Here is a 12,410-nt window from a genome sequence, read left to right as displayed (position 1 = left end):
CACTGATATTGTACGAGGGACAGACACATTATTAATCCCACACTCAGGGACAGTGCAGAGAATGACAAAAACAATGGGCCACATTTAACCCGCTCTTGCCTGTTGCAGCATGTGCAGTTTTGCGGCTCAGGGCTGTTCGATATTACTCTCAGTGACCGAGAGTATCACTCCGCTTAAATTAATCTGGGACTGTTGCTGTCAGATATTAATCCTACACGGTCCCAGCAAATACACCGACTCCCACTTTACTATCATGTTTCTCCAGGATTGGTTTCAGAAATCCTCCCTCCAGTTTAGGAGTCACACAGTGGAGAGGCCAAGAAAGAACAAGATTTTTTGGCTCGTTCCACAGCTGCTCACTTTATCGATGAAAGGCCCTTTACCATCAAAAGATACCGAGAGAAACAGCAGGGATGGAAACATCTAGTTTAATAGTTAGAGATTGTAAAGTCAGTCTGGATTCCAGCGTTAGGCACTGGTGGAATCCCATCTGTTTTCCATTCTGGTGCCTGTTCCTGCACTGCCTGTGGACCCCATTCCCTCTGACCTTTCCCCCAGACCCACTTCCTTTGCTCAGACTCTGAAAAATTCCAATTGGGGAAAGTTTCCATCGATTTTTGTATTGGGAATTAAACCAGATATCTGCGCATGCGTGACTCAGCCCCGCCCCCAGCGCTGGATGTTGGTGAGCAGAAGAGCGCATGCGCGCTGCCCTCCCCCAGCTCGGCCTGTGGGCGCCATTCCCTCAGTGAGCGGAAGAAGATGGTTTAAAACAGCCGGGAATGGAGAGATCACGGCCCCCGGGGGAAGGGAGCAAAGAGCAGCCTCGTTACAGCAGCTCATCGCTTCGGGACCGTGTCCGCAGATGGGCTCAGAGATCGGCATTGAGTCCGGGGGAAGGTCAGGGGGAGTCCGGGGGCTGTTTGTAAGAGGCGGAGTGGATCAGGAACTGGTCCCGGAACATGGAGTGAGCGGGGGAAGGGAGAGGTCATTCTCGGGCTGTGTGTGTCGAGGGTGTGTCCAGGGTAAGGGAGACAGAATGGGAAGAACCTGCTATTTAAAATCATTGCTGCTTTCTCTCCCCAAACCAGTAGTGAATGTTCCTGGTTTATTTCCAGTCTCACCCTGTTTGTTGTTTTTGGACAGTGAAGAGTGGAAACAGAGGCGGACAGTAAGGATGTGGGGAGTTCTACAAAGAGCATCTATTGCAGGCACCAGGCGAGAATTGTGAAGGATACATTTTAAATAGCTTCTGTTTTCTTTTGGATCAACGATTAGTCCCCTGGGAGAGGGGATTATAAACCTGACCTGAACAAAGGTCCCTGCCCCATCGGGTAGTCCCATTCATGGATCAGTGCAGGGGTTGTGTTGTGTCTGAATGTCATTAAATTGTTGTGAAACAGTCCAACACATCTGGTATGCAGAAGCTCAGTACTGCAGTGGAGTCAGACACTGACACTGTTTGTATTGCTGGTTTGCATTTGTGGATATTCAAAATAATTATTAATAGATATTAAACTGATCACTTTTGTATTTTCTACCTCACCTGTTCTTGAGTAACAAGAGATAATTTTCTTTTTGCAGGCAAACCCTTGAAGATGCCAGAATCAGTGTGATGTTTCCTCCACCTGAGGCACAAGGAACAGTGCAGCCAGCTCCTCACACACAGTAAGTACATTATCACACACAGAGCACAGAGACACAGACAGGTCATCAGTTCCACAGTCTCAGACAGCAGAAGTAGTCAGTCCCACACTGATCCCAAGTTCCAGAGGCACATTTTCAATCCAACAGTCAAACAGAGCAGGTGAGGCAGACACTGTTCCATTTCCCCCGAACTCAGTCCCGCTGACAGGTGGATACAAAAATCCCAGTCCAAAATCACACTCTCAGGTTGTCAATTTCACAAAAGGGCAACATTAGCCGTGAATTAAATACCAGATAGAAATCACACATGGTACCCGATTGAAAGGTGCAAAATGAATCCCAACAATGTACCCTGAGTTTCCAATTGAATACCAGCCCAGAACTCTCACACATACATGAGTTTAATACATGCTGTATACTTTCGAATAGTGTACCATTCGAATAAAATTGCAAGTCCAAAACTCATATACAGTATCAGATTGAGAAATGCTGTGACAGTGTAACCTGAGAAACAAATTAGATACCAGTTTATAATACACTCTTAGTATGAGATTTAAAGATACAGTATCAATTATATTAGTCCAGACTGAGATAGACATTACACACGAGACAAAAATCTTGTAAAATAACATTTGAATATGATGTATTAATTCCTTTAGTGCAGACTGATATGCACATTACATGCCAATTCAAAAATGTCACAATATCAGTTTGAAAGATAGGTTATCTTTCACAATAGTATTCACAGAAATACAGATTTAATTCTAGTCCAAAAAGCACGTAAATTATCTGATTAAATCCTCCAGCCTCAAATCAAAAGTGTATCCATATTTATCAATTAAATAATGAGAAAAACTATTCAAACATTAAGATATTAAAGCTACAGTATTGAACGCCATAACGTAATCTGAGAGAATAATTATATTCCGACACAGAATGAATCTCACACTCAGATACCGTACAGAGACACACAGACCCAGAATGAATCCCACACTCACCATACTGTACCAGAGACTGAAAGATGCAGAAGGAATCCCAAACTCACATACAGTACTAGAGGTTGCCAGACACAAAGTGAATCCCACACTCAAGTATGGTACCAGAGTTGACAGATACAGAATGAATCCCACACAGGCATACAGTACCAAGGACTGACAGATACCGAGTTCATCCCACACTCTCATAAAGCACTAGAGACTGAGAGGTAAAGTATGAATCGCATACTCACACACAGCACCAGAGACTGACAGAGACAGAATGAAACCCACACTCACACAGAGTACCAGAGACTGACAGATACAGAATGAATCCCACACTCACACACAGCACCAGAGACTGACAGATACAGAATGAATCCCACACTCACACAGAGTACCAGAGACTGACAGATACAGAATGAATCCCACACTCACACACAGTACCTGAGACTGACAGATACAGAATGAATCCCACACTCACACACAGCACCAAAGACTGGCAGATACATAATGAATCACACACTCACACACAGCACCACAGACTGAGATGCAGAATGAATCCCATACTCACACAGCACCAGAGACTGACAGATACAGAATGAATCCCACACTAACATACAGTTCCTGAGACTGACAGATACAGAATGAATCCCACACTTCCACACAGTAGCTGAGACTGACAGATACAGAATGAATCCCATACTAACGTACAATATGAGAAACTGCATATATGGAAAAAATTGAACACCCAAACACAGTACTGGAGAATGTATATACAGAATGAATCCCACAGTCAAATAGAGTACCAGAGAGTGACAGATACAGCATGAATCCCACACTCACAGGCAGTACCAGAGACTGAGAGATACAAACTGAATCTGACAGTCACCTACATTGGTGCAGGCTGAATTTCACATTACGTACCAGAGCAAAAATCTCACAATCGCAGATTGAAAGATACAGTATCAATTCCATCAATGCTGGCTTAGTTACACATTACGTACCAGTCCAAAAATCTCATTGTGTCAAATTGAAAGATACAGTATCAATTCCATTAGTGCAGACTGAGCTACACATTAGAAACCACTACAAAAAAACTGATGCAGATTCAAACTGAAATATATAGTATTCTATTCATGCAGACTGAGCTACACATTATATAAAAGTTCAAAAATGTCACCCTATCAGTGTGGAAGATGCACAAATTCACAATTGTGTTCCCATCGATACAGATTTAATAGTAGTCCAGAAAGTGCCCACATTATCAGATTATAACCGAGAGCATTACATTTTAAAATAGATCATTATCTACCAATTAAAGACTGGGACAAATTATTCATACATTAAGGTATTAAAGATACAGTTTTGAATGCCATACTCTAAATGGAGATACAAATTAGATACAGATAAAGAATGAATCTCACACTCCGATAGACTGCCAGAGACTGGCATATGGAATGAATCTCAAACTCATACAATGTACCAGCGACTGACAGATTCAGAATGAATCCCACACTCACACACTGCAGCACAGACTGACAGATACATAATTTATATCACTCAAACACAGCATCAGAAATTGATTGATAGAGAATGAATGTCTCACTCACAAACAGAGCCAGAGACTGACAGATACAGAATGAATCCCAAATTCACAAACAGAGCCAGAGACTGACAGGAATACATTAAATCTCACACCCAGATACAGTTCCAGAGACTGACAAATACAGAATGAATCCCACACTCACACACAGTACCAGAGACTGACAAATACAGAATGAATCCCACACTCACACACAGTACCAGAGAATGACAGATACAGAATGAATCCCACACTCACACAGAGTACCAGAGACTGACAGACACAAAATGAATCCCATACTCACACAGAGTACCAGAGACTGACAGATACAGAACGAATCCCACACTCACACACAGCACCAGAGACTGACAGATACGGAATTAATCCCACACTCATACAGCACCAGAGACTGACAGATACAGAATGAATCCCACACTCACACACAGTACCAGAGACTGACAGATATAGAATGAACCCCACACTCACACACAGTACCAGAGACTGACAGATACCGAATGAATCCCACACTCACACACAGTACCAGAGACTGACAGATACCGAATGAATCCCACACTCACTCACAGCACCAGAGACTGACAGATACAAAATGAATCCCACACTCACACACAGCACCAGAGACTGACAGATACAGAATGAATCCCACACTCACACACAGTACCAGAGACTGACAGATACAGAATGAATCCCACACTCACATTACTGCAGACTGAGTTACACTTTACAGACCAGTCCAAAGATCTCATAGTGTCAGATTGAAAGATACAGTATAAATTCCATTCGTGCAGACTGAGCTACATATTAGTTATATTGGTAAATACTCAGTGTTATACTGAAATAAACATTATCAATAGCATTGGTACAGACTGAGCTGCACATTATATACCAGTCCAAAAACCTCATAAATGATCAGAGTGGAAGACACAGTTTCAATTCTATTAGCACCGCCTGATCTGTACATTACATACCAGATTGAACGGATAGTCCCATGGGAGAGGGGATCAGAAACCTGACCTGTACAAAGGTCCCTGCCCCATCGGGTAGTCCCATTCATGGACCAGTGCAGGGCTTGGGTTGTGTCTGGATGTCACTAAATTGTTGTAAAACAGCCCAACACACCTGGTGTGCAGAAGCTGAGTGCTGCAGTACTGCAGTGGAGTCAGACACTGACACTGTTTGTATCACTGGTTTTCATTTGTGGTTATTACAATGATTATTAACAGAGAGATTCAATTGATCACTTTTGTATTTTCTACCTCACCTGTTCTTGAGTTGCAAGAGATAATTTTTCTTCCTACAGTAAAATCCTTGAAGGACCCAGAATCAGTGTGATGTTTACTCCACTCGAGGCACAAGGAACAGTGCAGCCAGCTCCTTCTCACACACAGTATGTACATTATCACTCACAGAGCACAGAGACACAGACAGGTCATCAGTCCCACAGTCTCAGACAGCAGAAATAGTCAGTCCCACACTGATCCCAATCCAACAGTCAAACAGAGCAGGAGAGAAAGACATAATTCCCATTTCACAACGACTCAGTATCGCTGACCGGCAGATAAATAATTCCCAGTCAAAATCACACCCAGTATCAGATTGAAAGACACTGTGTCAATCTCACATTAGATCAGCCTTAGCTACAAATTAACTACCAGATAGAACTGACACATGGTACCGATTGATAGATACAGAATGAATCACAATTGTGTACCCCAAGATTCAAATTAAATACCAGCCCACAACTCATACGCACATTATGAGTTTAAAAATGCAGTATTCATGCCAACAGTGTACACTGAGATACAAATTAGATACCAGTTCAGATGTTACTCATATTTGACTCACATATATGTCCAAAAATCTCATAGTGTCAGAATGAAATGTACAGTTTCAATTCCTTTACTGCAGACTGAGCAACACATTACATACCAGTCCAAAATTCTCAGTGTCAGGTTGAAAGACACAGTATCAATCCCATTAGTGCAGACTGAGGTACACATTCGTTACCTGTCCAAAAATCACATTGTGTCAAACTGAAAGGCACAGTATCAATTCCTTTACTGCAGACAGAGGTTCACATTAGATATCAGTCCACAAATCACGTACAGTATCATACTGAAAGATATAGTATTGATTTGATGAGTACAGACTGACCGACATGTTACATACCAGTACAAAAATCTCACACAGTATCAGACTGGAAGATACAGTATCAATTTCATTAGTGTGGACTGAGGTATACATTAGATACCAGTCCGAATGTCACATTCAGTGTCAAATTGAAAGATACAGTATCAATTCCATTAGTGCAGACTGAACTACACCTTACAAACTAGTCTAAATATATTACACAGTATCAGACTGAAAGGTACAGTATGAATTCCATTAGTGCAGACTGAGCTACATATTATATACCGTCCAAAATTCTCATACATTATCATACTAAAATATACAGTATGAATCCTATTAGTGTAGACCAAGCTACACATTACAAACTAGTCCAAAAATCTCTCGCAGTGTCTGACTGAAAGTTAGAGTGCCAATTCCATTAGTACAGAATGAACCACACATTACATACCAGTCCAAAAATCTCATAGTGTCAGACTGAAAGGTACAATATCAATTCCATTAGCCCAAACTGAGCTACACAATAAATACCAGTCCAATAATTTCAGAGTAAAAGATTGAAGCTACATTATCTTCAGAGATTAAGATGTAATCCTAAAAAAAAATTACACACGTTATTTGATTAAAATAAATCCATAAGTGTATACATATTTACAAATTAATGCTAGACGGAAGATTTACATACATGAATGAATTAAAGATACAGATTCAAGCACCATACTGTAACCTGAAATAAGAATACAGAACGAATCCAAGCTAGCACTTTGCCCAGAGACTGAGTTACAGAATGAATCCCACACTCACAGGCTGTACTGGAGAATGACGGATACAGAATGAATATCACACTCACATACAGTACCAGAGACTAATGTAAGGAATCTTACAACACCAGGTTATAGTCCAACAGTTTTATTTGAAAATCACAAGATTTCGGAGGCTTTATCCTTTGTCACCTGACTTCACCTGACGAAGGAGAAAGCCTCCGAAAGCTGGTGATATTCAAATAAAACCTGGTGTTGTAAGATTCCTTACATTTGTCAACCCCAGTCCATCACCGGCATCTCCATATCAGTACCAGAGACTGACGGACAGAGAATTAATCCCACACTCACATACAGTCTGACATCTACTGGCCATAAGTGAGAACTGTAACAGAGTGGAACAAATTCACATTATCTGTCGTTGTTCCAGATTCAGGACAATGTGTAATGTGAGGAAATAGTTTCTCTCTGTAACTTCTACTCTCGTTTCTTCTCATTTTTTCAGTGAAAAATTAGACAATTAATTCATAATAAAGTTTCTGTTTAGCTCATTCGAAAGTTGCCCCATTATATTTCACTCTACATTGCGCAATATTTCTGTCTGATTTCTCAGGACAGGATTTATATTAATTCAAATAAACCGAACTGAAACACAAATAAAAACTGAGCGCTAATCTGGAAGTTTCAATGGCGACCGTCAAAAGTGAAAGGGATAAAATATAGAAAAAATTAAACCCGAAAATGCTGGAAAGACTCAGCAGGTCCGGCAGCATCTGTGGAGAAGGGAAGCTCGGGTTAACGGTTCAGGACTATGACCCTTCTATAGATCAGAAAGGTTAATCCGACATAATTTAAGTAAGGAACGGGAATCAGCAGAGGGAAAGACTTCAGAAAATCAATTAATTTTACTGAATCCGGGCAATTGTGTCCCGTATTCACTGTACAGATCAGGGCAAATAATAATACAAAGGATCAGAGTTAAATTCAACGTTATGGGGGAAATAAATGAATTTTAAAAGTATTTTTTATATAAATTAGACCCGTTTGTGTTTTGGAAACACTATCCCTCTGAACATCATCAAATTCGGTTCCAGTCTTAGTGTTTCTGAATTCAGCGAACTGGGATTCAAACCTGTTGGAATTAACTGCTTGGAAGGCAGCAATACTCACCATTATAGCGCCTAAGTTCACTCGGAGGGAGAAATCGAGTGTTTCTGTGGAGTTTGGGACTGAATTGCTCCCTTTGGGTTTCTGGCACTTTAATCATAGACAATAAATATTTCCCAAACATCAGCCCCTGAACAGACACAACAAGCTGGTGGAATTTCTCATTTATAGATATTAAATAAGAGGATGACAAAAGCGAATAGGAAGAGGTTAGGAAGAAGTCACAAAAACAATTAGGGAAGCAAACAGGAATTACGAAATCAAATTATCAAGGAATATCAAAAGAAATAGTAAATTATTCCACAGACACAAAAATAACAAAAGGAAAATCAGAATATCTTGAGGGCCACTAAGGGATAGAATCATAGAATCATAGAATCATAGAAGTTACAACATGGAAACAGGCCCTTCGGCCCAACATGTCCATGTCGCCCAGTTTATACCACTACGCTAGTCCCAATTGCCTGCACTTGGCCCATATCCCTCGATACCCATCTTCCCCATGTAACTGTCCAAATGCTTTTTAAAAGACAAAATTGTACCCGCCTCTACTACTGCCTCTGGCAGCTCGTTCCAGACACTCACCACCCTTTGAGTGAAAAAATTGCCCCTCTGGATCCTTTTGTATCTCTCCCCTCTCACCTTAAATCTGTGCCCCCTCGTTATAGACTCCCCTACCTTTGGGAAAAGATTTTGACTATCGACCTTATCTGTGCCCCTCATTATTTTATAGACTTCTATAAGATCACCCCTTAACCTCCTACTCTCCAGGGAATAAAGTCCCAGTCTGTCTAACCTCTCCCTGTAAGTCAAACCATCAAGTCCCGGTAGCATCCTAGTAAATCTTTTCTGCACTCTTTCTAGTTTAATAATATCCTTTCTATAATAGGGTGACCAGAACTGTACACAGTACTCCAAGTGTGGCCTCACCAATGCCCTGTACAACTTCAACAAGACATCCCAACTCCTGCATTCAATGTTCTGACCAATGAAACCAAGCATGCTGAATGCCTTCTTCACCACCCTATCCACCTGTGACTCCACTTTCAAGGAGCTATGAATCTGTACTCCTAGATCTCTTTGTTCTATAACTCTCCCCAACGCCCTACCATTAACGGAGTAGGTCCTGGCCCGATTCGATCTACCAAAATGCATCACCTCACATTTATCTAAATTAAACTCCATCTGCCATTCATCGGCCCACTGGCCCAATTTATCAAGATCCCGTTGCAATCCTAGATAACCTTCTTCACTGTCCACAATGCCACCAATCATGGTGTCATCTGCAAACTTACTAACCATGCCTCCTAAATTCTCATCCAAATCATTAATATAAATAACAAATAACAGCGGACCCAGCACCGATCCCTGAGGCACACCGCTGGACACAGGCATCCAGTTTGAAAAACAACCCTCGACAACCACCCTCTGTCTTCTGTCGTCAAGCCAATTTTGTATCCAATTGGCTACCTCACCTTGGATCCCATGAGATTTAACCTTATGTAACAACCTACCATGCGGTACCTTGTCAAATGCTTTGCTGAAGTCCATGTAGACCACGTCTACTGCACAGCCCTCATCTATCTTCTTGGTTACCCCTTCAAAAAACTCAATCAAATTCGTGAGACATGATTTTCCTCTCACAAAACCATGCTGACTGTTCCTAATTAGTCCCTGCCTCTCCAAATGCCTGTAGATTCTGTCCCTCAGAATACCCTCTAACAACTTACCCACTACAGATGTCAGGCTCACTGGTCTGTAGTTCCCAGGCTTTTCCCTGCCGCCCTTCTTAAACAAAGGCACAACATTTGCTGCCCTCCAATCTTCAGGCACCTCACCTGTAGCGGTGGATGATTCAAATATCTCTGCTAGGGGACCCGCAATTTCCTCCCTAACCTCCCATAACGTCCTGGGATACATTTCATCAGGTCCCGGAGATTTATCTACCTTGATGCGCGTTAAGACTTCCAGCACCTCCCTCTCTGTAATATGTACACTCCTCAAGACATCACTATTTATTTCCCCAAGTTCCCTAACATCCATGCCTTTCTCAACCGTAAATACCGATGTGAAATATTCATTCAGGATCTCACCCATCTCTTGTGGTTCCGCACATAGATGACCTTGTTGATCCTTAAGAGGCCCTACTCTCTCCCTAGTTACCCTTTTGCCCTTTATGTATTTGTAGAAGCTCTTTGGATTCACCTTTGCCTGATCTGCCAAAGCAATCTCATATCCCCTTTTTGCCCTCCTGATTTCTCTCTTAACTCTACTCCGGCAATCTCTATACTCTTCAAGGGATCCACTTGATCCCAGCTGCCTATGCATGTCATATACCTCCTTCTTCTTTTTGACTAGTGCCTCAATCTCCCGAGTCATCCAAGGTTCCCTACTTCTACCAGCCTTGCCCTTCACTTTATAAGGAATGTGCTTACCCTGAACCCTGGTTAACACACTTTTGAAAGCCTCCCACTTACCAGACGTCCCTTTGCCTGCCAACAGACTCTCCCAATCAACTTCTGAAAGTTCCTGTCTAATACCATCAAAATTGGCCTTTCCCCAATTTAGAATTTTAACTTTTGGGCCAGACCTATCCTTCTCCATAGCTATCTTAAAACTAATGGAATTATGATCACTGGTCCCAAAGTGATCCCTCACTAACACTTCTGTCACCTGCCCTTCCTTATTTCCCAAGAGGAGGTCAAGTTTTGCCCCCTCTCTAGTCGGGCCATCCACATACTGAATGAGAAATTCCTCCTGAATACACTCAACAAATTTCTCTCCATCCAAGCCCCTAATGCTATGGCTGTCCCAGTCAATGTTGGGAAAGTTAAAGTCCCCTACTATTACCACCCTATTTTTCTTGCAGCTGTCTGTAATCTCCTTACATATTTGCTCCTCAATTTCCCGTTGACTATTTGGGGGTCTGTAGTACAATCCTATCAAAGTGATCTCTCCCTTCTTATTTTTCAGTTCTACCCATATGGACTCAGTGGGCGAACCCTCGGATATATCCCCTCTCACTACTGCCGTGATGTTCTCCCTAATCAAGAACGCAACTCCCCCTCCTCTCTTACCTCCTGCTCTATCTTTCCTATAGCATCTGTACCCTGGAACATTGAGCTGCCAGTCCTGCCCCTCCCTTAGCCATGTTTCAGTAATAGCTATAACATCCCAGTCCCATGTACCCATCCATGCCCTGAGTTCATCTGCCTTGCCCATCAGACTTCTTGCATTGAAATAAATGCAGTTTAATCTAGACTTCCCTTGGTCTTTGCCCTGCTTTCTCAGACCATCTGTCCGGTCATGTTCTGTACACTCTCCCTTACTGCCTTTTGTTTCTGTCACCACTTTATTTCCCACTGACTTCCTGCATCGGTTCCCATCCCCCTGCCACATTAGTTTAAACCCTCCCCAACAGCACTGGCAAACACTCCCCCTAGGACATTGGTTCCAGTCCTGCCCAGATGAAGACCGTCCAATTTGTACTGGTCCCACCTCCCCCAGAACCGGTTCCAATGGCCCAGGAATTTGAATCCCTCCAGCTTGCACCATCTCTCAAGCCACGTATTCATCTTAGCTATCCTTTCATTCCTACTCTGACTAACCCGTGGCACTGGTAGCAATCCTGAGATTACTACCTTTGAGGTCCTACTCTTTAGTTTAACTCCTAACTCCCTAAATTCAGCTTGTAGGACCTCATCCCGTTTTTTACCTATATCGTTGGTGCCTATATGCACCACGACAACTGGCTGTTCACCCTCCCCCTCCAGAATGTCCTGCAGCCGCTCCGAGACATCCTTGACCCTTGCACCAGGGAGGCAACATACCATCCTGGAGTCTCGGTTGCGTCCGCAGAAACGCCTGTCTATTCCCCTTACAATCGAGTCCCCTATCACTATAGCTCTGCCACTCTTTTTCCTGCCCTCCTGTGCAGCAGAGCCAGCCACGGTGCCATGAACCTGGCCACTGCCACCTTCCCCTGGTGAGCCATCTCCGCCAACAGTATCCAAAACGGTATACCTGTTTTGGAGGGAGATGACCGCAGGGGACCCCTGCACTGCCTTCCTACTCTTCCTCTGTCTGTTGGTCACCCATTCACTATCTCCCTCAGTAATTTTTATCTGCGGT

General features: G+C 42.6%; 1 long non-coding RNA gene across 1 annotated transcript; it reads left to right on the top strand.

Moving 5' to 3' along the window:
- The first annotated feature begins 702 nt into the window (after positions 1-702).
- LOC137316819 (uncharacterized) lies at positions 703-12,079 on the top strand. The gene is made up of 3 exons (XR_010961613.1): positions 703-900; positions 1,585-1,668; positions 11,253-12,079. It is a non-coding gene; the product is annotated as an uncharacterized lncRNA (long non-coding RNA).
- Positions 12,080-12,410: the final 331 nt, after the last annotated feature.

This window comes from Heptranchias perlo, unplaced genomic scaffold (assembly GCF_035084215.1).
Source record: "Heptranchias perlo isolate sHepPer1 unplaced genomic scaffold, sHepPer1.hap1 HAP1_SCAFFOLD_60, whole genome shotgun sequence".
Classification (NCBI taxonomy): domain Eukaryota; kingdom Metazoa; phylum Chordata; class Chondrichthyes; order Hexanchiformes; family Hexanchidae; genus Heptranchias; species Heptranchias perlo.
The sequence above is the reverse complement of the archived record's forward strand: the minus strand, read 5'-3'. Positions and strand labels throughout refer to the sequence as shown.